Source organism: Hoplias malabaricus, chromosome 7 (assembly GCF_029633855.1).
Source record: "Hoplias malabaricus isolate fHopMal1 chromosome 7, fHopMal1.hap1, whole genome shotgun sequence".
Taxonomy (NCBI): Eukaryota; Metazoa; Chordata; class Actinopteri; order Characiformes; family Erythrinidae; genus Hoplias; species Hoplias malabaricus.
This window is the reverse complement of record NC_089806.1, coordinates 46,440,708-46,466,429: the sequence shown is the minus strand read 5'-3', so window position 1 is coordinate 46,466,429 and position 25,722 is coordinate 46,440,708. Positions and strand designations below refer to the sequence as shown.

At 41.5% G+C, this 25,722-nt stretch overlaps 1 long non-coding RNA gene and 1 pseudogene across 1 annotated transcript; one reads left to right on the top strand and one right to left on the bottom strand.

Annotated features, from left to right (window-relative positions):
* Positions 1–330: 330 nt before the first annotated feature.
* LOC136701762 (uncharacterized) lies at positions 331–1,886 on the bottom strand. The gene is made up of 3 exons (XR_010803857.1): positions 1,797–1,886; positions 1,094–1,267; positions 331–443 (listed from the first exon to the last, which is right to left on the bottom strand). It is a non-coding gene; the product is annotated as an uncharacterized lncRNA (long non-coding RNA).
* A 5,905-nt stretch (positions 1,887–7,791) lies between these two features.
* Positions 7,792–24,677, top strand: LOC136701757 (NLR family CARD domain-containing protein 3-like; annotated as a pseudogene).
* Positions 24,678–25,722: the final 1,045 nt, after the last annotated feature.

Here is a 25,722-nt window from a genome sequence, read left to right as displayed (position 1 = left end):
TGCAGATTAATGGTGCACATGTACAAGAGACAGCTTTACAATCAAATTTACTGAAAAATAATAACACTAAAAGATTAATAGCAATGATAGCACATGAATCGAAATTGCATAAATACATATAAAAATTTACCATTTTTGAGCAGCCTATGGTTATTTGGAAAGAGCAATTCTTAGACATAACATTTTACAATGTTGCAGAGAAGTACAATGAACCACAATTGTAAATACAGTAATTAATAACAATGTGTATTTAACAGTCTTACTGTCTTTCTTGAGGTCTTCGTTTATTTGTTGAATTAGGAGTTTCAAACTCTGTGAAATTCCTCGAAGGTAGAGACAGTGTTGAGTCATTTCTTTTATCAGAATGCTCTCTTCTTCCTGAAGCCGACTGACAAGCATGACTTTGTCAAAAATCTTTCTTTTACTGCTCAATCCAACAGTGTCTGTAACACCGCACACACACACACACACACACACACACACACACACACACACAGGTCACTTTAATGAAAACATGTGCCCTGTAGGTATATTATATACAGTAGTGGACCAAAATATGGGCACCCTTAGACAAATATTCAAAACAAATGTAAGAAATGCACACCCTTAACAGAAGGCACATGTCTACATACTAACAAACAATTATTTATTATTTAGTGAATGCAAATTGTAAAATGTGGCCTTTGCAAACATTATGGCACATTTTATAGTTTAGTTTTCCCCTATGTGCTAAACAAGAAATGGAAATTGTGTAAATGTGAAAATGCCATGTTTAAAATTCCTGTAGACTATTATTTAAACTTTGTAAAAAAAAAAAAGCAAAACATAACGGTTGGTGTATAATTTAAACATCTGTGCAGTTTAGCTCTCCTATATTCCTATGCTACCCTTTCTGCAGTGAACACTAACAAAAGGACAACTGATAGCTCACAACTCACCAGTGTCAGTGATACTGTCAGTGTTACTGTTGGACTGCTATTCAAACATGTGTCTACAGTATTTTAAAAGCATGTAACTTAAGATGTATCCATAAATATCAAATGTTCATCAGGTCCAATTTACTACATAGGAGCCCTTTGTAGTTCACACATACCATTGGGTAACATCTCCCAAGGCCAGACCACATTTTCATCTGGATCACTTGCTGCAAGGACATCAATCTTTTCAGCATTAGGGACTGCAGGGTTGTATTGGTGTATAGCCTCCAATAGCTTTGCCTTCACTTTGGAAAGATGCCTTCTCTTTTTTTGTCTTTGTTTGTTGCTGTCTAATGAATAGATACAAAGTCATGAGCAACAGAAACAATTCTACAATTATGAATTAATGTCAGATTAGCTGTTACTCATCCCAGGCACTTAGTTTAACTACAAGGTCATATTTTATTCATTTACTTCCATTACAAAATGTCCTAAAAGCTGAAGGACAACAAAACCATTGCCTCACAGCTAGTAAACTCTGGCCTATCTGGCCTGTGTTGTTTGAAACACTTAACAGATTCACTTGTTTGATTTTATCCTTAACTTCCCACATTGTATGATGTCTGCATGTGGGTGTGCATCGATGTATCGACTGGAACTACCTTGCAAAAATAGTTAGCAATCTATGCCATTCAAATATATATTTTGACAATCTGGAACTTAGCAAAGTGAAATTAATAGAACATGGGGTGAAAAAGTCAACACATCTTACAATGTATCCTTCACAAGAACAATATTAACTTACTGATTGATTGCCACGTCACCAGAGGTAAGACTTACAGCAATATGTGATGTGTATATGACAAAGGGGTTGTTTACCATTTTGTCTGTAGAGGTTGTGTTTCTTTTCACGAAGACTTCCAAACAACCCCTCAATGATCTTCTGCAACTCCTGTGGACTGCCTGGAGCTGCATCTGTTACTGTTAAAACATTCAGAATTTCAAAAGTAACTTTAGTAAAACCTCTATATTTGAGACTGTCAGGAATCCAGTTTGAGATCCTCACCGGTTAGGGCCCACTGTTTGACATCTGCAACCCACTGATCCCGTAGTTCCACACTACAGTTGAGGTCCACCATAAAAGACTGCAGACTATCTGCCTCAGCCTTTGCTCTCTGCTTGGTCTAGAATTCACAGCCAAAACCACAAGCTTATAGAAACATGTCGGTGAGCAAATTTAATATACAACATTTTCATTTATTTATTTTAAATACCTTTCTGTATCTGAGACAATGCCCTGTGCAAGCTCTCAACTTTCCTGGAATTCCAGCCCATTGCTTGCAGTGTAAACATATCATTTCTTGCTGTAAAAATAATTACAAATTTCATTAATTAATTTAAATTCAAATAGATTGGGTACCTGCATTTCTTATGCAATTCACATTTTTATATAAAAACTACTTAATTGGTAGCTACTGGTTAAACCAAATTCTGTGCTACTTAACAGCTTTTTTCAACAATATTATCTGAATTAGGCATGAAATAATGCAGTGCTACATTTTACAAATAGTATAATTATAGTATATACATGAATACCTGCTTTTGTCATATGTTTGGTAGTGAGAGGCACACGAGACAAGAAACTGTTGACTTGTTCAACCTCTTCTCCAATGGTGGCAGCTGTTGGAGGTGGACATCTTTATATAAAAAAAAACCAAAAACATACAAACAAACACACACGACAATATTTAGTAAGTTAAAAGAAGTGTAATTCGAATGTGAAAACAAAAAAAGGAAACAGGATCTCATAAGAAGTTTTATTCCAAAATGATGTACTCATTTCTAAGAATATTTTTGAAAGTGGTCTAAAATGAAACTAATTTTAAAACTGTTGGAAGATGAGAGAAACATACACACACACACACACACACACACACACACACACACACACACACACACACAAAATGCTGACATATATAACATACATGCTGAATATACATATATATATATATATATATACACGTTATCTACTTGCCATGACTCGACAGGTCTTCTAGCATAATCTCTGCAGGCAGGGCATCCTCCATTGGTCTGGTAGGTCCTAAAGCAATTGAAAAGCCAAGATTACTTTTTTAAAAATCTAAATAAATAAGTTAATAAATAAATCTGTTCTTTTTTTAAACTATATTGTTTACAACACATTTGGTTTATTATTAGAACCAGTGTGTCTTGACCGAAATATGTGCAAAACCTCCAGCAAGCTTTATACAGATTAGTTAGTGAGGTGGTACTGCTTTACTCCTTCTGGGTCGGTGGAGCTACAAAATGTTTAAGACTAGCCCTCCAAAATTCAGCTGTATGACTATACATAGAAACTGTACATTAAAAACATAAGTATATTTAAATAAAACAGATAGTTATTTATACAGCAAAAACTGGCCTTTTCCACTGGAACGAGAAAACCTCATACGCTGGGGCACTACTCGGTCACTGCTGTCCCTTCTTCGCCACTGGACGTCTTTTGCAGTTTTCTTCTTTTTTTTCTGATGGGAAAATATTTGCCTCAATGTTAATTTTACAGTACAGCCAGAGTATAGGTGTATTTATGACATAATCAGAGTTAGAAACTCACCGATTGTACATGAAGCATGCCAGCCATTCTCTTTCCTCCTTCCAGAAGTTCATTTAATTTTGCTTTGGAGTCTTGTTTTCGTGCCATCCTCTCCAAATAACTTCATTAAATACATTTTTTTGAAAAATACTTAGGTACGAAAGACTGCATTTCATCTTAATTTCACAAGATCTAAAAAGATGCACAGTAAGGGGTACTTTAAATCTTAACTTTGAGTTAACATACCTTACATAGCCCATAGCCAAAAAGGTTTTTTATTACAGATTTAAAATAAACCTGTGATATGTCATTTATATATAAAGATAAGTAATAATAATAATTAGAAATAACTGTTTAGGGCATAATGAATTCCATGATCTACACTGGTTTATGCTGGTGCTGGTTTGCTAAATCACGCAACATGGTCATTCTGTCCAGTAAAACAGCATCAAAAACACCACATATAGCTATTGTAGATGCATGTGACCAGCACTACGGTGTTCAGAATGGTAGCTAGCTAGCTGGCTAACATATGATAACTGGGAACGTTTACTTGCCTATGAACTCATAAAGAGATTTCATTATAAAAGCTAGAGATTTGGATGTAGCTGGATGTTTTATAGTTTATTAATACTAATACATGTTAGGCCAGCGACAAATCAGTCAATCTGCATCACTGGGCATTTCATTAAGGGTCAGACATCTACTCAGCTACTCGCCATATGCTACGACAAAACATACAGGCACGTCTAGAAACACATGATTTACGGCTTAGAGTAGCGACATTCGAGGTGTTAGTTGAGCTAAAGCTAAAGCTAGATGTGGAATGAACTCAAGGATGAAACCATTAGCTTGTATAAGGTGCAAAACTATTATTTGTTTTACCGATGAATTTAGAAACCCACAAGTCAGCGTCACAAAGTCAGCCTTTTACCTTTGAACCTTCACCAACAAATAATTAGCACCATGGCAACACCGGCGCCATGTCCGTCGAGACCATCTGTTGTTCTGCTTGTAATACCGCATTTTGTCAATATATCCCGGGGACGCATGGCAACAACTACGTACAAATGAATACGTTATAGTAGGTATGGTCTTTTAGTAGACTGTTTACGTTTCTGACGTGATACCTGGTAGCAACCAATAGAACTCACAAAAACTATTTCCCAGCACCTTCAGCTCTTGCTTGGTGATACTGTATAAACCAGTGGTGGATGCTGGTCTTTCAAGGAGGGGAAGCTCAGTTTCGGCCTACATCATAAAATGTGTCGGTTTATTTCTACGTAAATTCTCCCCTCCGTTCCTTTTCAAGAAAATGATCTGTGACCCTGTCGTACCAACAAGGCGTCTTTTCCAGGGACTTGACTAGTGTCCTCTCAATGGCCAGCAGAGCTAGGCTGCTTAAACGGCCTTGGCCCATGTGAAGTGTGTCCACCTGTGGTCTGTACTCAGATCTTCAGAGAGGAGTTGGAGCTGCACCTGGGGAAGGTGTTCAGCTTTGTCCATCTGAGTGTCCAGGAGTTTCTGGCTGCTTTATACACATTACTCTCCTTCATCAGCAGAGATGGACCAGAACAGAGTTCCACTGATCTCTCTGGGATCTTCAGAGCATCCACCATATCAGAGTTCCTGAAGTGTGCAGTGGACAAGGCCTTACAGAGTGAGAATGGACACCTGGACCTTTACCTCCGGTTCCTTCTGGGTCTCTCACTGGAGTCCAATCAGACTCTCTTACGAGGAATACTGACTCAGACAGGAATCAGATCTCACAGCAGAGAGGAGACAGTCCAGTACATCAAGGAGAAGATCAGGGAGAATCCCTCTCCAGAGAAAACCATCAATCTGTTCCACTGTCTGAATGAACTGAACGATCACTCTCTAGTGCAGGAAGTCCAGGAACACCTGAACAGAGGAGGTTCTCTCAGTGGAGTCAGGTTCTCTCCTGATCAGTGGTCAGCTGTGGCGTTTGTGTTGCTGAATTCAGAAGAAGAACTAGATGAGTTTGACCTGAGGAAATATAATCCATCAGAGGAAGGTGTTCTGAGACTGCTGCCAGTGATCAAAGCGTCCAGAAAAGCTGTGTGAGTTCATCATTAATAAATGTTTATTATACTTTTAGATTTACTGCTGAATTTTCTCTCATTTTCTGTCAAAATTTACATAATTTCACACAAAAATCCAAAACTGGGCTGGACTCTGAAAGTGGTGATGCAGGTAGACAGGAGCTCATCAGCACTAAGGGGTGTTATTGACCAAGTACAAGGCATTAGAGCAGGTCTTGGGTCAGGTGATTCGTAGGAAGCTTTAATAAGGACACATCACCAGAGAGAAGGCAAATGATGGCTAGTTGTTTTTTTTTTTCGCAGAGACTGAATGGTAGAACAGTAGAAATCCTTCTTTGTGATTTTGTTGCTCAATGAAGCTTCAAGGGAATTAAATAAATATGAGATATTTTAGTTTTACTGCATTTTACACAGTGTCCAGAGCAGAGACAGAGATGGGTCACTGTGAGGTGATGAGGGAGAGGAGCTGAACACAGCCCTAGTTTCAGGTTGATTGGTTCAAAGAGATGGTTGTAGACTTCAGAAAAACAAGGGGTGAGCACTCGCCGCTGAACATCGACAACTCTGCTGTGGAGATTGTCAGGAACACCACATTCCTTGGTGTTCACCTAGCGGATGATCTCACCTGGTCCAGTACCACCAGTAACATCAGAAAGAAAGCCCAGCAGCGCCTCTACTTCCTGCGAAGGCTGAAGAAGGTTCATCTCCCACCTCCAATCCTCACCACTTTCTACAGAGGAGTCATCGAGAGCATCATGACCAGCTGCATCACTGTCTGGTTTGGGAACTGCACTGTGGCAGATCGCAAGTCCCTCCAGCGGATCGTGAGGACAGCTGAGAAGATTATCGGTCTCTTCCCTCCATCACAGACATCTACACCACTCGCTGCACCCGCAAAGCACTCAGCATTGTGGGAGATCACACACACCCTTCACACACACTCTTCAACCTACTGCCGTCTGGAAAAAGGTATCGAAGCATTCGAGCCCTCACATCCAGACTCCGTAACAGCTTCTTCCCACATGCTATCAGACTCCTGAACACCTAGAGACTGAGACTGGACTGAAGAAGCACACACACACACACACACACACACACACACACACACAGTTCTTCACACAAACACTGGTCTGTTGGACTGAAAATGAGTGTAGGTGCCTCCGTACTTATATTATGGATATTGTTTTGTTTTGTATTTTCTTAGCCATATCTTCTGCACTTTAATGTGTGTGCACTGTTTTATGTTGCACTAGCTCTGCACTAGTTGCACTTTAATGTTGTGTATTGTTTTGTGTAGCACCTTGGTCCTGGAGGAACGCTGTTTCGTTTCACTGTGTACTGTAAACACTGTATACTGCTGAAATGACAATAAACTTCTTCAACTTGAACTTGTTAGAGTCCAGTTGTGTTCCCTAAAGGTTCATTACATTCTCTTCTCTAGAAGGAGAGGGGGATCTCTGTAATCTTTCATTATACAACTGTGGAGAATAAAAGAACACAATAAAAGTCCTGGAGATGAAACGGAGCGAATGAAGTCAACACAACTTTAACATCCACAGTTAATATAGAGTAAGGTCCAGTTCTGTTCCTAATTAAAGGTACAGTGTATGTTTCACTGAGGGCACCACCACAGAGACAGTGTTTCTGACAGTGTCCCACACTTTGTAAAACACACACTGTACACATCTGTCTCTTCACAGTCGATCAGCTCTCTCTACGCCAGCCGTGACTGAAGAGGGACCACCACAGGACCCTCCTGTCTGTGTCTGATTCAGGTGGAGAAGCGTTTTCTACACAGCACTGACACTGACAGAGTGTGAAACCCCCCACAGAGACACGGCTGAGTGTGGAGCAAAAGCAGAGGTGCACTTTGTACACTTCCAATGATAAAATGACCAGTGAGTGCAGGTGTGACGTAGGTGTACCTAATATACTGGACACTCAGTGTGTATTCCACATTGGAACAGACTCATAAATCATCGAGTATTAGGCTGTTGTTATATGTCCGTGTGTCTGCGCATGCGCTGAAGACTGAGAAGAGCTGGATGTTTATGAACTGAGATTAAATCTGAAAGTACACGGTTTATAAACTGAGACGGGTTACTGAACCCTGTACAGATTCTCCTCCTCACCCTTTATTTTTCTCTTTAGTGCCCCCTGCAGGCCTCCGTCACTCCCCGAGTCAGAAGTGAAAGTAAAAAGCAGAGACAGAGAGAGGAGGAGAGACACACGGAGCTGTAGGAGACGAAGAAAGAGATTTCACCCAAACAGCGCTGTTCCTCCACACAGTGATCTTTTCAGTGTAGAAGAATGGAGGGTTTATTAGAGAAACAAAGCGGTGCTGGGAGTTTTCAGGAGTTAAACTCAGCGCGGGAGAAAATGGGGTCGGTGTGAAGAGAAGAAACTGAAGCGGAAGGAGAGAAAGACACTAAAACAGCGCTGTATTCTCACACGGTGAGTTTATACCTGAGTTTATTAGAGAAAGAACAGGACTCCTAAAAGAAAGAAAGAACCGCTAAAGGGTTAATACTGGATACATATTGTTTTTGGATCAAAGAAAAACAGCTACAACTCTTTTACCTCAGAAACGTTTGTCTTTTGAAAACCACGAAACATATTTATTACTCCGCGCTGTCGCCAGCTCCGGGAGAGATAAGGGACCGTCTACAAACTACACTCCACAGTAAAGACGGAGGTGACGGTCAGCGGGGAACAGCACCTCACGGTTTATTATGAAAATAGAGACCGATGAGCCACAGATGATCAGTGAGAGGTTTGAGAAAAGAGCGGGTTTATAATCACCGCTCTGTGGAGGGAAACACTGTAATATGACGTCACTGTTACTTCAATTATAATTAATGTTCTCCACGTTACAGTGGAATAAATAAAAGTGAAGATCAGGGTCAAATCAGAGAAGATCCATTTCTGAACATGACAGAGTTTTATGATAAAGTCACCCCTGACCCCCTGATTACTGCAGTTTAAAAACTGAACAGAATTCACCAAAACAATCACAACACACTGATAAAACAGAACACCATTTCAACACACAGTTAATGTTTGATTGGAAAGCTCCAAAACACCTTTATTAAGTGCATATTACATGAGGCACTACGACTCTCTTTAATCAACACGTGTCATTTCAGGAAACTGCTGTGACAGGTTTATTGTGAATTAAATTCTCTAACTTTAAACCAGTTTTACAGTTATATTTTTGCTCTAAAACAAGTTGTATGTGATCAGCTGTAACCCACATGACCCACTACAGTCTTCTCTCAGTAAATTTAACCTTCGCTGGTCTGTGGTGATGAATGTTATAGAGCACCTCTCGTACACGATGGCAGTCCAAAGAGTTTACAACACAGTACAGATTTATTACAGCAGAAGAATTTCACATTTTTAAAAAGATGATTAAAACAATTTAAAAGCCATTTAATCAAAACATAAAATCTAATAAAACAGTGGAATTAAAGACAAGATTAAACTGAACAAATCAAAGCAGGAGAACATTTCTGAACCTCAGAAATATCACATCTAATAAAATAGTACGATATAAAACAATAAAAGAAGTGACAGTAAATTAGAATAAAATGCAGAAGCTGTAAAGTGCCGTTACAGAATAAAAGTGCAGAGTGTTTTAAACCGAGCTGTAGCTGCTCAAACAGGAGTGTTTTAAATCTTGATTTAAAAGTGTCTAAAGTCAGGGCTGTTCTAATATTCTCGGTCTGGTTCTGTTTCAGAGCGGCGCCGGAGCTAAACGCTGCCTCTCCGTGTTTAGTTTTGACCTGAGTCGGGACTAACTCTAGTTCCTAAAGATCTGAGAGCTCTGCTCGGCTCATATCTCTGTAGCAGATCTGATAAATACACTGCTCCTACCCCATTTAGACATTTATAGAGCAGTAATAACACCTTAAAGTCTATTCTGTAACAGACTGGTCTCCAGTGTAAGGATTTGAGGATGAAGGGGGGTGATGTGGTCTCTTCTTTTGCTCCGAGTGAGACTCTGGCAGCTGCATTTTGAGTGAGTTGAAGCTGTTTAATGGTCTTTTGTGGAAGTCCAGTTAAGAGACCATTACAGTATGTAACCGCTCGACTAGTGTCCACTAATAAGACAGCTACAAAGATTTTATGAGGGAGGATATCACCTGGGACTGTGTAAAAGTTTTATGGTTTGAGGAGACTAAGAGGTAAGTGATCTATCTTATAGTAGTCTACTGAGGCATAGAAATACACAAGACAATTTAAATGCAAAATATGAATATATTTAATAGTTATATAAACAGAAACACCAAACAAAGTAATTCACAATACCCCACCCATACAAAGCCTCAAAACAGACAAACCCCAAGTAAACAATATATTGTGGAACAAAACTGTATTCGTTGGTGTAGATACTGACAAATGAGGTCAACACAGAGAATTCGAATAAACAGTCAAACATTTTATTAAACAGAATTCTGGGGAGAACAGTACATTAATGCCTCTGTTCTCCAACAGCTTCATGACTGACTCCAGTTAATATAATGCTTATCCTTCCCTCTTTATTGGGAGACCCTGTTCTGTTTACGCTGACTTCAGCCAGTTAATCATACACCCCCTTCACTAACACCGTCTGTCCTTTGTCCTGTTGCACAAGGTAAAGTTAATGATATTACAGATAACCTGCTGTCATTCTTCCAACCGGACTTTGCCCGTAATAGCGTAATATAAACTCTTCAGCAACTCAAGTCAGAATGAGACCCTTCAACAGCCAATCAGAACAGAGCACAGAAAGTTAACACAGGCAGTAGATACAGAAAACTACAAGTCTTTACATAGTTCTAGATGCAGATGTCCCCAGATAACCAGTATTACCTGTAACAGAAACAACACGTTGGGCCACATACGTCGTTACAGCCTTTATTCCAACTTTATTCAAATGTTCTGTTCCACCTTCAATAACACAGCACTGTGGAGAGAACTACTGCTGCAGGTCTGATACTTCTGAGACATTGAAGGTGGAGCGTAGTCTCAGGTGTGTGCTGTTCTACTGATCTCCAGCTCCCTCTGCAGTGTGTAGAGACCGTGCTGACCACGTCTTCACATCCACCACCAAAGACAGTTCTACATTATTTTTCTCTGTGGATCGACACAAACAGCAGTGCAGACAATAACCACAGAGAGTTGTTGTAGGTGTGTGTTTATCCGTGTCTCCTGGGGAAGGCGAGTGTGTGTGTGGTTCAGGAGGTTGGGGTCGTGTAGTGTGTGTCTCACATTGTTCCAGTCTCCATAAAAATCATCAGAAACGGGTGTAGTGTGAGACCCCAGTCTGTTTCTAATCTGCTCCCACTGTAAAGGGGACATTTTATTTTAAAGTCTCTTTTTGTGTGCTTTTGTATTTCCACTTTGGTCTCTATTTCTCCTATAAACATTCCAAGTGCAAAAATAAAACCCTCTGTTTTCTGAGTCAGTTGAAAGAGTTCAGTGTCAGGAATCAAATGCTTCAACGAGCCGTATGGGTGTCCCCCTTATTGTGACGTCACAATGAAGAAATTTGCATAGATCCACCCTGGCATCACCCCTCACCTGCGTCAACACGAGATGAAATAATGAAAGAACAGAGCTGGAGATATCTCTTTATGTGAGTGATTTTGTGTAAAGAACTTCATGAACATGTTTTGTATCGCCCCATAGACCTATTCTAACCTGTTTAAAAAGAGGTACAATATGTCCCTTTAAAAAGTTCTGTAGTGTGTCACCAGGAGAACTGAAGATGTTCTGGAAGATCATGGTGGACACACACCTCTCTCTGGGTTAATGTTTCCTTTGATTTGTCCCACTATGTGTGTGTGTGTGTGTGTGTGTGTGTATAAACCAGTCAGGTATTAACTCCAGAGATGGTGGTCTTATCTGCTTTGAGTGCTCCCTGATAACACGTCGTATCCATGGGATTCCTACAGTTCTCTCACACCTACAGCTCTCAGTAACGGTCAGTCTATTTTACACAGGTGTAACACAGTAAAGAGAATTAGGAGAATCTGACCACTCCCCCCTCTCTCCCTGAACTCCTACCAGAGTCTGTACACACCACTGGGTCTGAATACGTACAGTATCCCTTCCTGTGTTCTCTTACTCAGTCTACTGTCCTGTTCACTCTGTTTAATATCCACAGGACTGAAACCCAGAGAGCAGATTCTCCAGTGTCCAGCTGTGTGTCTGTAAAGAGTGACCAGATCATGGAGGACCCTCCTAAAGTCAGCACTGGGGGAGGAGAACCCAGCTGTGTGTCTATGAAGAGTGACCGGTCCATGGATCGTCCTCCTGGTTTCAGCAGTGGAGCTGTCCCCTCTGATCCAGAGTGAGTTACTGTCCTTCAGTGAAACACTGATGAGTGATAAATGAACAGATAAAGAAGGTTAGAACTCCTCTTGCTCTAAGAGCGTGAGAGGACACAGTGGAGAAAGACAGTCCAGAGCTTTGTAGATGTTCAGTCTGTGTTTAACTAAGAATCAGTTAAAGATCTATTAAATGAAACTGAAGTGGACGTGTCGGACAGAGCTGAGGACGTTTTGTCCAGTTCTGATTCTTCTGTAACACTAGGATAAGATCATAAACACAGGGACTCTTATTCTGTAATAGCTACTGTCCTCAGTTCAGTCCTAACTGAAGATCTGATGAGAACTAAACAGATGAGATTAAGATGAGATTTTCAGAAACAGGAGCGCACATGATCCACTGTTTGAAGATGAACTGATGAAGGAGTGGAATCAGGTGTGTTTCTGCTTTATTGGAATGAAAAGCTGCAGTAACAGCGCCTCTTTGTGGAGAAGATTAGACCCTGCTGATCTGTGCAGCTGAACTCTGTGTGTTATAACGGCAGTGGAACCTTCATTATATATCTAGGATTTCCTACTGAATATGGATCCAGAACAGTCTGAATAATTAGTAATATCTGATGATGTAATGAATTGATCAGGTTCTCCACATTATTCAGTCTGTGTTCTGATTCTCCACAGAGTCCAGAAGAAGACTCCTGACAGGACCAGGAAGAACATGGAGTCAATATTCAAGGTGTGTGTGTAAAATACTGGAGGTGTGTGTGTGTGTGTGTTCCAGTGTTGTTATTATAGGACAGTAATAAAGGCTACTGTTTATTCACTGTAGCAGTGTTATGATGGAGAGTGATGTAGAGTTTGGTGATGGACAGTGATTCTGGATTTTCTTAGAATAATAAAATATAAATCATTATCACTTCCACCCCTCAGCTCACACTGCACTGTCTGACAGACTCTGTGTTAATATTTCTATTTTAATCAGGAGCTGGAGCAGAGAGTGATCTCTGTGGTGAAGAATCATCTGAAGAGGTTTATGAAGCTGCTGAGTGAGGATTACCCAGCATGCTCTGAGAGACAGGAGGAGGAGGAGGAGGAGGAGGAGGATGGTGTTAGAGACGGAGTGATGAAGATCACACTGAACGTCCTGAGGAACATGAACCACACACACCTCGCTCACACACTGCAGAGCAGTAAGACTTCAGGGTCCTGTCTTTACTCTTTAGACACTTTAATAGAAACAGATCTAAGGATCATCATGATGGAATATTAATAAAATTAATCACAAATATATTTTCATTGTGTGAATATTTGTTCTGTGAAAATATATTCTCAAATATAAATAAACTACAGCTGAAGAACTTTTAGGTTTAATTTAATCAAAAAAAATTTTTGTTATTGTGATTGTTCCCTCTTTTTTTTATTAGAACTGGCTCCTTCTTCTCATCGAAAGCTGAAATCAACCCTGAAGGAGAAGTTCCAGAAAATTAATGAAGGAGTCTCTAATCCTGGAAGCTCAGCTCTTCTGAATGAGATCTACACAGATCTGTACATCACAGAGGGAGGGAGTGGAGAGGTCAACACTGAACATGAGGTCAGACAGATTGAGACAGTGTCCAGGACACCAGCAGCACAGGAGAAACCCATCAAATGCAGCCAGCTCTTTAAAGATAAAGCCATCAGAACTGTGCTGACTAAAGGAGTGGCTGGAATTGGAAAAACAGTCTCTGTGCAGAAGTTCATTCTGGACTGGGCCGAAGGAAGAGAAAACCAGGAAGTCCTCTTCATATTTCCACTTCCTTTCAGAGAGCTGAACCTGATGAAGGAGAAAAGGCTCAGTCTGATGGAGCTTCTTCATCAGTTTTTCAGAGACACAAAAGAATTAAAACCAAGAGACTATGATCTCTACAGAGTCCTGTTCATCTTTGACGGTCTGGACGAGTGTCGACTTCCTCTAGATTTCCAGAACAATGAGGGATTGTGGGATGTGAGACAGTCAGCCTCAGTGGATGTGCTGCTGACAAACCTCATCAAGGGGAATCTGCTTCCCTCTGCTCTCCTCTGGATCACCTCTCGACCAGCGGCAGCCAATCAGATCCCTCCTGAGTGTGTTTCCCAGGTAACAGAGGTACGAGGGTTCAGTGACCCTCAGAAAGAGGAGTACTTCAGGAAGAGGATCAGTGACCAGAGCCTGGCCAGTCAAATCATCTCCCACATCAAGTCCCCCAGAAGCCTCTACATCATGTGCCACATCCCAGTCTTCTGCTGGATCTTAGCCACGGTTCTACAGAGAGTTTTGGGTGGAGCAGAAGGTGGAGCAGAGGGTAGAGAGACCCCCAAGACTCTGACTGAAATGTTCACACACTTCCTGATCTTTCAGATCAAACACAAGGAACAAAAGTACCAGGGAAAACAGGAGGTTGATCCTCAGAAAACTAGAGAGAGTGTCCTGGCTCTGGGAAAACTGGCGTTCCAACAGCTGGAGAAAGGCAATCTGATCTTCTACGAGGACGACCTGAGAGAGTGTGGCATTGATGTCAGAGAAGTGTCAGTGTACTCAGGAGTCTGTACCCAGATCTTCAGAGAGGAGTCTGGGCTGCACCTGGGGAAGGTGTTCAGCTTTGTCCACCTGAGTGTCCAGGAGTTTCTGGCTGCTTTATACACACTACTCTACTTCACCTCAAACAACAGAAATGAGCTGAAGCCTGGGCTCTTTACTATCTTCAGAAAGTCCCCCAGAACAGTTAGTTCTAGTTCCACTGATCTCTCTGGGATCTTCAGAGCATCCACCATGTCAGAGTTCCTGAAGACTGCAGTGGACAAGGCCTTACAGAGTGAGAATGGACACCTGGACCTTTTCCTCCGGTTCCTTCTGGGTCTCTCACTGGAGTCCAATCAGACTCTCTTACGAGGAATACTGACTCAGACAGGAATCAGACCTCACAGCAGAGAGGAGACAGTCCAGTACATCAAGGAGAAGATCAGAGAGAATCCCTCTCCAGAGAAAACCATCAATCTGTTCCACTGTCTGAATGAACTGAACGATCACTCTCTAGTGCAGGAAGTCCAGGAATACCTGAACAGAGGAGGTTCTCTCAGTGGAGTCAGGTTCTCTCCTGGTCAGTGGTCAGCTGTGGCGTTTGTGTTGCTGAATTCAGAAGAAGAACTAGATGAGTTTGACCTGAGGAAATATAATCCATCAGAGGAAGGTGTTCTGAGACTGCTGCCAGTGATCAAAGCGTCCAGAAAAGCTGTGTGAGTTCATCATTAATAAATGTTTATTATACTTTTAGATTTACTGCTGAATTCTCTCTCATTGTCTGAAATCCTTTCACTGTCTGATTTGTCTTTCTCACCGTCCTCTCTCTCATCTGTCCCTCACTACAACTCCCATGTCTCCACGGGTGATCACATGAATGTGGACATCTGTCCTCCACCCGATATGGGAGGGAAATCCTGACAACATTAAAACTGAAGTGAAGACAACAAAATGAAAATACAAATACGTTTTACAAATATGTTTATTTTTTTACTTTGAAATCACAACATAATTTTTCTATCCTTTCCTTGAGAAACTACTCTCTAATGGTCCTCTCTCGTAGCTCTGCCGCTCACTTCCTGTGACACGCTTTGGAGGAAAATCCTGGGGTCTGAGCTGAAAAAGGAATCTCACTTCATTTTTATAATACATTTTTGCTGAAGCATAGTCTGAGATGAGAAAACATTTAAAACACACAACAGATGAACTCTAGACTCTAAAGACGTAAACCATGAACACTAAGACTAACAATGACAATGAACTGCAGAACACAGACACCAAGACTGACTTTAAATAGTGAATTAGACTGTTAGCTAATAGGAGATATTCGAGGGTAGTCATTCATGTAGGGGCCAATGATATTCGTCTGCGGCAGTCTGAGGTAACTAAGGGTAATATTACAGAGGTGATTAAACTGGCCCAGACTATGTCCGATGCCGTAATCTGCTCTGGTCCCATACCAATGCGGCGTGGCGACGAAGCTTACAGCAGACTTTGGGCGTTAAACTGCTGGATGTCCAAGTGGTGTTCCGAAAATCAAGTGGGCTTTATAGACAATTGGTTACGTTTTGAGGGCAAGCCTGGTCTTATAGGTAGGGATGGTATCCACCCCACGCGGGAGGGTGCTGCCTTACTTTCTTGCAGTATAGCACATAGTCTTTTAGTTAGTCAGCAGAGTAGTGTAGATAGCTGCTGACAATCCAGAGCCGGGACCAGGCCGCAGACAGACAGGCTAAACCGACCGTCTGCGAACTGTCTTGAGACGTCACCCAGGTTCAACTGTATTGAGACTGTGTCTTTCCCCCGAACTAAATGTAAAAGTAGAAAAACAAAATCAGCCTGTTTCAGCAACCTAATCAATATTAAATCATACACAACACCTAGCAGCAACACCTCAGAACTAAAATTTGGGTTACTCAACATAAGATCACTAAACTCAAAAGCACTCATCGTAAATGATATTATAAGTGATCATAAATTCAATGTTTTCTGTCTCACGGAAACGTGGGTTAAACCAAATGAATATTTAGCACTAAATGAAGCCACCCCCCTAGGCTATAATTATGCACATAGCCCAAGAATATCAGGCAAAGGAGGTGGAGTATGTGTAATTTACCAAAATACCCTAGAAATTAGTCTTAAACAATGTGACACCTTCTCTTCTTTTGAGGTTCTCTCCACTATTATTACAAATCCGGTCACAAAAAAGGACGCATTTTTATTATGCAACATTTACAGACCACCAGGGCCTTACTTAGAATTTCTGAAAGAATTCAGCGATTTTGCTACAAACCTAGCGGTGTGCAATCATAAAGTTATAATTGTAGGAGATTTCAATATCCATTTTGAGAAGGAAAGTGACCCACTAAAAAAGGCATTTACCTCAATCTTAGACTCTATTGGTATTACTCAAAATGTAACAGGGCCTACACACTACTGCAGCCACACTTTAGACTTAGTTCTGACACTAGGTCTTAACATTGACAAAATTAATATCTTACCGCAATCCTCAGCAATCTCCGATCATTACTTAATTTCATATGAGCTACGTTTTATCCATAATATATGTAAGAACCCTCGCTATTCTACAAGGCGTATAATAAAACCATCTACCGCCCTACAATTTATAGAAAACCTACCAGAACTATCGACCCCAGTTCCAACTCCATCAGACCAAATGGACCTAGATGTACTAACTGATTACCTAGAAAATACCTGTCGATCTACTTTAGAAAAGGTAGCACCACTTAAACATAAAAGTATAAGACAGAAAAAGCTCGCACCATGGTATAACGATAAGACCCGTACTTTAAAACAAACATTACGAAAACTAGAGCGGAAATGGCGATCAACCAAGCTTGAAGTGTTCCATTCTGCCTGGAAGGACAGCCTTATAGAGTATAGAAATGCCCTCACTAAAGCTCGCTCAGCATATCTGGCCTCGCTGATCTCCCATAATAAAAATAATCCGAGAGCACTGTTTAGTGTGTTTTCTAGAATTACAAAAAATCAAGCAGGTTCTGAACAACTAATTCCAGCAACTCTCACCAGTAAAGATTTTATGGACTTTTTTAATAATAAAATTGAGAATATTAGACAACAAACTCTAGCCACAGGATCAAATCCATCCTGGCTGCCACCTGATGTGAATGAAATAAAACATAATATAACTGTAAAAGAAAGACTTGAAACCTTTTGCCCACTCCCACAATTAGAACTAGAGAAGATTATCACCTCCGCAAACTGTACAACTTGCACACTTGATGCAATTCCCACAAAGTTGCTCAAAGAAGTACTACCAGCTATTATTGATCCTCTTTTAACTATAGTAAACTCATCGCTTAGTCTGGGCCATGTACCCAAAGCTTTTAAACTAGCAGTTATTAAACCTATGATCAAGAAACCAAATCTTGATGCTAGTACACTGTCTAATTACAGGCCTATTTCTAATTTGCCATTTCTGTCTAAGATCTTAGAAAAAGCTGTGGCCCAACAACTTAGTTCATATCTACATAAGAATCATATATATGAAAAATTCCAATCTGGATTCAGGCAACATCATAGTACAGAGACAGCTCTAGTCAAGATAACAAATGATCTTCTTCTTGCCTCTGATCAAGGCCACGTATCCCTGTTGGTGCTTCTTGACCTAAGCGCAGCCTTCGATACAATAGACCACAATATTCTCATAGAAAGGTTAGAAAACATGGTTGGAATCACAGGGACAGCCCTATTATGGTTTAAATCTTACTTAACGGAACGTTATCAATTCGTAAAAGTAAACAATCTAAGTTCAAATTATTCTAAAGTAAGATTTGGAATTCCACAAGGCTCTATTTTAGGACCATTATTATTTACATTATACATGTTACCGCTAGGCACAGTTATAAGAAACCATGACATTAACTTTCACTGTTACGCAGACGACACACAATTGTATATTTCAGCCAAGCCCGATGACAAACACAGATTAAAGAAAATAGAGGACTGTGTAAAAGACGTGAAAGGCTGGATGTTGCGTAATTTCCTCCTCCTAAACAGCAACAAAACAGAGGTCCTGCTTTTGGGTCCAAAAGTGACAAGAAATAAATTATCAGACTTAATTTTAAATCTAGCTAACTTTCCAGTTAAACCTGGTTCAGCAGCAAAAAATCTTGGTGTCATAATTGACCCGGATTTATCATTTGATCAACACATAGGTAGTATCACTAGGACAGCTTTTTTACATCTTCGCAATATTGCTAAGATTAGAAATGCCTTATCCCTCCAGGACGCAGAAACATTAGTACATGCCTTTATTACTTCAAGGCTTGACTACTGTAACGCACTACTGTCAGGATGCACCAGCAGCAATTTAAGAAAACTTCAACTAGTTCAAAATGCTGCAGCTAGGGTCCTCACTAAAACTAGAAAATTTGAACATATCAGCCCAGTTTTATCATCACTTCATTGGCTGCCTGTTAAATTCCGCATTGACTACAAAATTTTGTTATTAACATATAAAGCCCTACATGGGCTTGCTCCTGAATATCTTCAAGATACAATTTCCTATTATGAGCCCCCACGTTCACTCAGATCACAGAATACTGGATTTTTAAATGTTCCCAGAATTCAGAAGGCCTCAGCTGGGGGAAGAGCCTTTTCTTATAAAGCCCCCCAACTCTGGAATGATCTTCCAGAAAATGTTCGGGACTCAGACTCAGTCGCAATCTTCAAATGTAGGCTAAAAACTCATTTGTTTAGTTTATCATTTGGTAGCTAATGCTCCCCCATAGATAAAGGCGGCAGATCCGGGGGGTCCATGGACACAGGGAATTATAGTAAACTGAGATGCTGGTGCTGTCGTCCCGCCGTTTCTCGCGATCACTCAGGTTTGTTGACGGTGGAGCGGAGGGATGCCAGTGTTTCAGGATGCTCCCGTGTCTGTGTGTCCTCCTGGTTCTCTCCTTTTAGTTAATGCTGTCATAGTCAGATCTGCCGGAGTCATTAGCCACACTCTGGAAATTTTCATATTTTCTACTTTACAAACACAAAACAGTTCAAAACTAATTCCATCCCTTTACATCTTTCCGAGTAAACGACTGCCCACCTGTCTGTCTGGACACTGATGGATGACTGTCGAGATCCTCCTCCACGCTTCAGACCAGCTGCCCACGCTCCAGCAACCACCAAGTGCCTTGAAGCTGTCCCTACACTGAAGTTCTCATGGACTACTAACTATCATCACCAGTAGATTGACCAGAGGAGGATGGGTCACCCCTTGTGAGCCTTGGTTCCTCCCAAGGTTTCTTCCTCAGCTGGGGGAGTTTTTCCTTGCCACTGTCGCCCCTGGCTTGCTCACTTGAGGGTTTTACATTTGTCTTTACATTTCATGTCAAATCTTGTCTTACTGGAATTCTGTGAAGCTGCTTTGTGACAACATCAGTTGTGAAAAGCGCTATATAAATAAATTTGATTTGATTTGATTTTGATTTGAATATAACTGGGATAATGTGACCCCACTCACAGGTGTGGGGCGAGACTAAAGGTAACACAAGTGAAAATAGACACAAGACCAAAGCACAGAACGTATAGATCCTGACACCATGTAGTCAGCCTGGTGTTCTGTTTACTGACATTTTGACCTGTTTGTTTCCAACTGTAACTTTGTTTTTCACCTGCTATTTTTGATATTAAACATTCACATCTCAAACATTAACAGTTAACAGTAACATGAAATCACCTGCTTCTTCCTCCTCCATGTTACAGTGGCTTTATAAAAAACCTGACAGCAGTGGCGGATGCTGGTCTTTCAAGGAGGGGAAGCTCAATTTCGGCCTACATCATAAAATGTGTCGGTTTATTTATATGCAAATTCACGTCTCCAAACACAAGCAGCTACAAAAAACTCACTAGAAATAGAAGCTTGATTTGTCGCTAGTCGTTTTTAACAAAGGAAATGCCGCTAAGAGGATTAAGATAGTCTGGTTCAACGCAGAACAGAATGAAAATGTAATGCTCCCTCAGAGCTTTACCCCAAAGGGTCGCTGATTCGCTCATTTCGCTGTCAATCAAAAAGGGATTCAACCTCAGACAGATCATCCAATCATCATGCAGAAGCTGAGCGTCCGGGCCAGCCGAGGCCAGCCCACTGCCCTATAGACCCCCAGAGACGCTGAGCCTCCGATGGGCGGGACAAAGCCCAGCATTTATCCAATGACTCGTCTCGTTTCCCTGCACTTCGCTGCTTCTCCATTGAACTCTGTGGACGCTCGGCTGTTAATCTGCGCGAATGATTTAGAGGAAAGACGCGTCTTTACCAGTGATAAGAAGCTAATTCTGAACAAATGTTAATCGCGTTGTAGTGCATATTTATTCAATGACATGTACACACAACAGTATATATTTGATCACTTATTTTTTGACATTTTAGGGGAAGCTGAGCTTCCCTTGCAGTCTTAGAGCAATCGCCACTGCCTGACAGGTATTAGTCTGCTCAGCTAATGGTGCTGCAGTTAGAGAACAGGTTTTGAATAGCGGTGCTACACATACATTTCTGACTAAACCTTCGATTTGCCCTCACAAAGTCCTCACGTTCATGTCATAGCTGCAGTGTCGTATGTTAGTCTGTAATATGTGTTAACATACCTCTCAACAAGCACTTAAAGATGGTTAGTAATTGAAAGGTCTTGTGAGAGCAGGTTGGCAATTCTACCAACAAACTGAGAGCAGGGTTGCCAGATCCAGCATAAATATCCAGACCAAAGTCCACAATAAGCCCACACTAAAGCTCTGTACACTACGGGAACCACTCTAGGTTTTACACAGAAACAAACACAACATTCATCGTGGACATTAACCGGACTGGTAAAATCAGAATCAGCGCATGTGAGAACAGAGCGAGAAATGATTCTCCTGCACAAGCGCTGCTCCACGCTTCATCTCCCACTGTGAGAACACACCTGATGAAGAAATTCTCCCGCAGTGCGCTCCATGTGTTAAAGTACGACTCCAGGACATCTCCGGACCTGATACTCAGGCGTTTCTCTAGAAATTTGCTGGAGCTCATGCCATATTTGGCCAATGCCATAAGATAGGTTCACTAATGCTAACGTTAGCAGTGCATTCTGAAGTTACTTGTTTACAATGAGGTGGGAGAGTCTAATGACAGAAGACAGTACAACAGCGCACTCTAGCAGTCAGGAGTTTAAACACTGAAGAGGAAATATCAGGCTACAACAATTCAGTGAACATTTTCTAGTTTCAAAAGGAAGGGATCTATTCATCATGCCATATCATCACCCCACATGCTGTATTTACTCTGTTTTTACAGACTTTCTGGGTGTAATCTCACCAAGGACTCCTGTGACACGCTGGGATCAGCTCTACAGTCAGTAAACTCCTCCCTGAAAGAGCTGGACCTCAGTAACAATGACCTACAGGATTCAGGAGTGAAGTTGCTCTCTGCTGGACTGAAGAATTCACTCTGTAAACTGGAAACTCTCAGGTAAAACTTGTCAAAGCCAAATTACTGTTCTTTGAAATTTTATCTTTTCTTTCATTTTCTTATTAATATTCTATTTGCAAAATGTAAAATGCTACTCCTCCTAGGGTTCTCATGCTACAGCTACAAAACTTCACATAGTCATAGATCCTGTGCCAACTCGGGCTTGTGGCTTTTTAGAGAGATCCGACCTACAGATTTCAAATTACGAGCTTCTAAAGTGGGAATGTTTCCCATAGGAATGCATTGGCCAAAATTTCAACCTGCTCTAAGTCGGTCAATATTGAAACTATGGCCACAAGGTTTCAAATGTTCGGACCTGGGCACACCAAGACCCATCACATCTCACACTCATCCGTTTGTGTGTTTTTACCCTGCAACAATTATAGCAATACCTAGCAAGCCAAATTCATGAAAGTTATTGAACTTTCACCCTCTAGTTTAATATTGTATGTAGCTGTTTGGTGTAAAAGTGCAATGTAATATCATGTACGTCTCATTTAACAATATCTTCACTCAGACTCACTGTCCAGATGAGAATGAATTCTACTTTGTCTTGGATCCATTCTGAATGTTTTATAACTATCTCTTGCTTCCCAGAATAAAATATATACTTTAACATGTACTAATTCAAAGTAAAAAAAATACTATGTCATTTTTAGCTGTGGTGTGTAACAGCATTGACTCATTTTAAACAGAGTTTAGTGATGTGTGTGTTTGTGTGTACTGTACTACATCTGTTGTTACTCTGTGTAAACTCCATCTGTTCCTTTCTGCAGATTGTCTGGGTGTATGATTACAGATGAAGGTTATTGTTCTCTGGCTACAGCTCTGAAATCTAACCCCTCCCACCTGAGAGAAATGGATCTGAGTTACAATCACCCAGGAGAGTCTGGAGGGAAGCTGCTCTCTGATCTACTGCAGGATCCACACTTTGCACTGGAGAAACTACAGTAAGTTTTACACACACACACTGCTCTCTACAGAGTGACCGGCGTGTGGATGGTGGAGCTGAGAGAGCGGACAGTGAGTGGACATGGTGTGTAACTGTAGAACTACAGAGTGACCGGCGTGTGGACGGTGGAGCTGAGAGAGAGGACAGTGAGTGGACACGGTGTGTAACTGTAGAACTACAGAGTGACCGGCGTGTGGACGGTGGACCTGAGAGAGTGGACAGTGAGTGGACACGGTGTGTAACTGTAGAACTACAGAGTGACCGGTGTGTGGATGGTGGAGCTGAGAGAGAGGACAGTGAGTGGACACGGTGTGTGATTATAGAACTACAGAGTGACGGCGTGTGGACGGTGGAGCTGAGAGAGAGGACAGTGAAATGGTGTGTAACTGTAGAACTACAGAGTGAACGGCGTGTGGACGGTGGAGCTGAGAGAGAGGACAGTGAGTGGACACGGTGTGTGACTATAGAACTACAGAGTGACCGGCATGTGGACAGTGAGTGGACACGGTGTGTGACTATAGAACTACAGAGTGACGGCGTGTGGACGGTGGAGCTGAGAGAGAGGACAGTGAAATGGTGTGTAACTTTAGAACTACAGAGCGTGGCATGTGGACCGGCGTGTGGACGGTGGAGCTGAGAGAGTAGACAGTGAGTGGACACAGTGTGTAACTGTAGAACTACAGAGTGACTGGCGTGTGGACGGTGGAGCTGAGAGAGTGGACAGTGAGTGTAGAAACAAGGAGGTGTTCATAATGTTGTGGCTGATGGGTGATGATGGGTTAATGAGTTTATAAATGTGTGTGTTTGATCTTTAGAGTCCAACACGGAGGAATCAGCAGAATGAGACCAGGACTGAAGAAATGTAAGATACACACACACACACACAAACACACAATACACAATACACACACACACACACACTATACACACACACACTACACACACACACACACACAAACACACTATACACACATTATTACACACAAACACACACACTATACACTAAGAAACACACACACTACACACACACACACACACAAAGTACACATACTATACACACACACACACACACACACACTAACACACACACACACACTCTACACACACACACACACTGTACACTGACATAAATATATAGTAAAAACACATGTATAGTATTGTTTGTAAATGTGTGTGTGTGTGTGTGTGTGTGTGTGTGTGTGTGTGTGTACAGATTACTGTGATCTGACTCTGGATCCAAACACAGCACACACTGCTCTCTCTCTGTCTGAGGGAAACAGGAAGGTGGAGAGTGTGGAGGAGACTCAGTCGTATCCAGATCATCCGGAGAGATTTGATGGTGATTATCCTCAGGTTCTGAGTGTGGAGAGTTTAACTGGACGCTGTTACTGGGAGGTGGAGAGGAGGGGGTGGGTTGATATCTCAGTGTCGTACAGAGGAATCAGGAGGAAAGGACGAGGAGCTGAGAGTGAGTTTGGATCCAATAAATTCTCCTGGAGTCTGATCTGCTCTGAGAACAGTTACTGGGTCAGACACAATGATCAGGAAACTGTGATACACTCCCCACTCTCGCTCTAACAGAGTCAGAGTGTATCTGGACTGGGGGTCCGGCACTCTGTCCTTCTACACCATCTCACCTCACACACACACACTCACACACTTACACACACTCACCTCCACATTCACTGAGCCCCTCTACGCTGGGTTTAGGGTCTGGGATTATTATGACTCCTCAGTGCGTCTGTGTGAGACAGAATAGACACACTCTCTCTCTCCTACACACACACACACACACACACACACACACACACACACACACACAATATCACATTTTCAGACACACACTAACACTAATATTTTTATTAAAATGTTTAAAATGTAAAAAAACTGAAATGTCTTTGTGACTCTGTGTTGTGTCTGTTTTCTCTCTCAGTTTTTAATTGATTTTAATTTAAATGTAGGGTTTAAATGATTTCCACATCATTGTGAGTTGTTTTTATTTACATGTTGCACACTGATTTAGAGCAGTGGGGAAATACACTACGTTATAAAACAAGGACCTAAGTAAGGGGTGTGTGTGTGTGTGTGTGTGTGTGTGTGTGTGTGTACACTGCACTGCACTCTATAATGATAATAATAATACACAGTGTTTCCCCTCCTCCTCCTCCTCCTCCTCATACAGCCACTAGCATTAGCATATTCGGTCTGGCAAACATGCCTTGTCTCCGCTAGCTCAACCTACTATTTCTCCGCTAGCGTTAGCATATTCAGACTGGCAAACGTGCCTTGTCTCCACTAGCTCAAGCTACTATTTCTCCAGTAGCGTTAGCATATTCGGTCTGTCAAACATGCCTTGTCTTCGCTAGCTTATGCTACTATTTCTCTGCTAGCATTAGCATATTCAGCCTGTTAGATGTGCCTTGCCTCCGCTAGCTCAAGCTACTATTTCTCCGCTAGCATTAGCATATTCGGTCTGTTAGATGTGCCTTGTCTTCGCTAGCTTATGCTACTATGTTTCTGCTAGTATTAGCGTATTCAATGTGTTAGATGTGCCTTGCCTCCGCTAGCTCAAGCTACTATTTTTCCGCTAGCGTTAGCATATTCAGACTTTCAAACGTGCCTTGTCTCCGCTAGCTTATGCTACTATGTCTCTGCTAGCATTAGCATATTCGGCCTGTTAGATATGCCTTGCCTCCGCTAGCTCAAGCTACTATTTCTCCGCTAGCGTTAGTATATTCAGACTGGCAAACATGCCTTGTCTTCACTAGCTTATGCTACTATGTTTCTGCTAGCATTAGCATATTTTGCCTTATAGATGTGCCTTGCCTCCGCTAGCTCAAACT